This window comes from Aedes aegypti, chromosome 3 (genome assembly GCF_002204515.2).
Source record: "Aedes aegypti strain LVP_AGWG chromosome 3, AaegL5.0 Primary Assembly, whole genome shotgun sequence".
Lineage (NCBI taxonomy): Eukaryota > Metazoa > Arthropoda > Insecta > Diptera > Culicidae > Aedes > Aedes aegypti.
Genome location: NC_035109.1, coordinates 5,643,596 through 5,647,990, shown reverse-complemented (window position 1 = coordinate 5,647,990; position 4,395 = coordinate 5,643,596).

Here is a 4,395-nt window from a genome sequence, read left to right as displayed (position 1 = left end):
TCGAGAATATTCAATCCGTCAATTGTATAACAGTTTAAACACAGCACATTATTGTATACAACAATGCACATCGAGAATATTCTATGCAAGTACAATAGGGTAGAGGACTATATATAGGGCGAAATTCTATGTATCAAATCAGTCAGAAATAAATCGTGAATTCGATCACATCTCTCTCGAGTAATTATTCCCTACCGGATCGTATCCGCGGGAACAAGTTGTTTTTGCTTGCCCTTTTGACTGCAATCAATTATTCGTTGAGATGCTTTACTTTGTCAGAAAGATAAATTATAGGAGCATGTTTTTTTTTCATACAAAGCCGTAAAGAATTTAGTAAAATATTTAATTGTTTTTTTTTTGCATCTATACACAGTTTAAGGAAATATCCAGTTATTGAGTAAAAGTCACTTATGCGATTATTGATTTCACATGGCGAGATATAAATAGTGTTGATTAAACTGCATCATTGAAGACATTTAAGCGATTCAAAATTCAAAGAACGTATGTCTCAATTACGGGGCTATAGATTCATAGCATAGTCCAATACTATAGGAATCTGCTTCGAAGTGGACCGTTCCGAAGCCTAGATGTTATATGATACCATAAGGGTGCTATAAAAAAATTCCCATGATGTTTTAAAAAGCAATAATTTAAAAATAAAATTTAAAAATGGGTTCCGTTTTTGGCAACTGAAAATTTCGACTTTGTTGCCAAAAACGGAATCCCACTGTAATTTGAAGTTTTATTTATGGGGAATTCATAAAATTCTATTCAAGGCATTTGGAAGGCATTTAAAAAAAAACTATTTAAAAATATATGCCAAAAATTTTAAATTGTTTTTTTTTTTTAATGTGAATAATTAGAAGTAGGCACTTCTGCAAATTTGTTCACTTCGATGAAATGCCAAACTTGTAAAAGATTATACTTATCGTAAATTGTTTATTTTCAAAATACCCTAGTAACAAAATTTGAAATTTTTTGTCATAATGGGCGAATTTTAAGAACTTAGACATCTTTGCATAGAATTTCAAGGATTCACAGATCTAATTTGATGTTATTTTCAACATACGGTTCAAATTTCAGGTCAATCGGTTTGTAAGAAGCAGAGATGCAGATCTCCAAACTTGACCATTTTATGTGAAAATCATCCTTTGTGAACTTTTTTTTGCCAGTACTGTAAATCCTATTTTTTTACCAGAGACAAACTGGAAACTTGTAGTAAGTAGAACCAAAAGGAGTTTGGAGAAAAACGGCTTTAAACATTTTCAACAATTTTTAACTCCATACAAAATATATGATCAGTGTTCAGACAGACAGGCCTAGACGATATTTTTGCGTTCTAAATATACATTGAGGACAACATCATCCAAATTATCCAAATTTGTCATCAAATAGATAAGTTGAATTATCATAGCAAATAATGCAAATATTTTGATATTCCGAATGGCAGAGATACGTTTTTTTGAAGCCATTAAAAACAAAACACTTAGTCCAGTTCGTCTGAACACCGACCATATAGAAGCCAATATTCTACGAATTGTTATATTTTTTCCCATTGGACGGAAAAATCACCTAAAAATATTATTGGAAGGTTTGAAAACAGTTAAATTTTTCAATGTAAATATATAGCTCCCAATCGAAAATTTCATTGACACCACTTTTCATTTGGGCCCCTCATATCTTTGGACCGACCATCTCGTTCAAAACTCAAATTCAACCAAATGTTGAATCCCAAAATGTGCTGAATATTGTATAAAAGGGCCCCCTTAATGAGATCTGACCCGGGCCCCCCGAAGCCCAAATCCGGCACTGGGGTAGGTGTACCAGTTATGGCCATAGTGGTTCCCTATTTCGCCATGCGTGATAATTTGAATGTCTCAATATTTTTAAAAGTTTTTTTTTGTGTTTTAGCAGTAAGATTAACGATATATCTTGATGTTAAAACATTCAAAAAGATTGAAAATGCGAAAGTTATCCGAATTTCGCATATGGCCAAATAGGGAACCGCTATGTCCATAACTGGTACACTTTCCCTATCCTAGAAATTGCTTCAAAAATTACTCCAGGGATTATCTGAGGAAATATATTTAATACCCTGCCTGGAATTCCTCTTCAAATTAACTAGGGATTCCTCATGAAGCTCCTTCAGAAATTTCTCCAAAGATTTCTCCAACATTTTATGCGAAATGACTCCTGTAGTTCTTCCAAACAATTTGTCGTGTCTGAGGTTCCACACCAGCTACAGTAAATATTCAAGTAATTGAAATCATCTACGCAATTCAAAAAATCTACGGAATCGTAGCCCTTAAAGCTCTTGATGAAGTTCATCATGGGTAACTATCAAACAAAATCATGTTTCATCACATGTTTCTTTAGGATTTCTTCTGAATAAATCTATATAAATAAAAATGGAATGGTGTTTGTATGTCACGAAATGGCTTACGAACGGGTCAACAAATTTGGATGATTCTTTCTCCGTTTTGTTCGTCAAGAGCTCCGACGTGTTTGTGTGTATAAAAATCCCAAGATATTCACCGGGACAGTCGGAAAAACGATGGTGAATGGAACTATCATTTTGTATAGGACGATCCATTAAGTTTTTCAACAGCCTACTTGATGGCAAGACAAAGTTTGCCGGGACCACTAGTATACAATGTTTTTTGACAAATTCCACCAATATTCACTAAAAACAAATCCTTGATCTTTTTTTGGAGATATTCCTGGGAAAATGAGAAATTTCTCTAAGAACTTCTTAAATAATTTTCGAAGGAATCTTAGGAACAATCTCTGTAGTAATTCCTGAAGGAATTCACTGGTTGAAATCTTAACGATAATTTTCAAGGAGATTATAGAAAATCCTATGAGAAATTACTTTTTGAAATCTTAGGGCCGATTTCTTCACCATGGCTTGAGCCGTAAACCACGCTTACCTATATAGTTAAACTAAGTTTAAGGCCTAAGCGGTGGTGAAGAAATCGGCCCTCAAAGATGTTGTAAGTGGGAATCTTGGTGGAAGTTTCGAGAAAACGATGATAAAATCATTGGATACATTTCTGGAATACGTATGATTTTCATGAAACATTTCTGAAAGGTTCTTTGTAGAAATTCCTACTGAAATCTCTGAGGCAACTTTTATGGTTATACTTAGAAAAATTCTACGTTGAATTCTTATGATCGTTGAATTCCTAAGATATCTCCTTTGGAAGTTCTTAAAAATCACAGAATGAATTCCTAAAGAGTTTATTCTGTAATTTATTTGAAGCAAACTTTGGGAAAATTTAATGATTTTCCCATCAAGAATTTCAAAATCAATTCCGATTCAAAACCACAAAATTAGAAAAATGCCAATATTGCCCTAGAATTCCCAATTGAAGCTGTATATGAATCATTACTTTTCAGAACTACTTCAACAGCTAATATTTCCACTTCCATGACAAGCTACGCCACTGTCTGGGAAACGGAACAGCTACCGGAGGAGTGGAAGCAAGGCGTTATATGCCCTATCTACAAAAAGGGCGACAAACTGGAGTGTGAAAATTATCGTGCAATCACCATCCTAAACGCCGCCTATAAAGTGCTATCCCAGATTCTCTTCCGTCGTCTATCACCTATAGCAAACGAGTTCGTGGGAAGTTATCAAGCAGGTTTCATCGACGGCCGCTCGACAACGGTCCAGATCTTTTCCGTGCAGCAAATCCTCCAGAAATGCCGTGGTGCCCTACGCACCATTTGTTCATCGATTTCAAGGCGGCATACGACAGTATTGACCGTGTAGAGCTATCGAAGAACATAGACGAGAACAGCTTTCCCGGGAAGCTCACAAGATTGAGCAACGATGAACGGTGTGCAAAAATGCGTGAAGATCTCGGGCAAACACACCAGTTTGTTCGAGTCACGGCGGGGACTACGACAGGGCGATGGACTTTCGTGCCTGTTGTTCAATATTGCGCTTGAAGGTGTCATGTGGAGAGCCGGACTCAACAGCAGGGTTGGGAAAAATTCTGAAATTCACTCTACAGTAGCCAAACATAGCCAATCACAGTCAGCGAAGCCAGTGAAACTCACGCCCTACTACTATTACCATTCAAGCCTACTACTATTACTATTCCCAGCACTGCTCAACACTGCCCATAACTGCATAACAGTCACATTCGACATTTTTGATAATTTTGAGTTAATACCGGGGAGAGTCATCAAATGACAAATACTTTCGATCAACTTACTAAAATCTGTGAGATTGTTCTAGAAAATTAGAAAAAATACCAAGTTGTTTTGTCACATTGGCAATTGTAACCGCATAACAGTCACATTGAGATTATACATGAGCCTCGTAATGCAGTGGCAACGAAATTTTTATCAGAATTATTTTCTGACTATTCACTCAATAAGCGATAT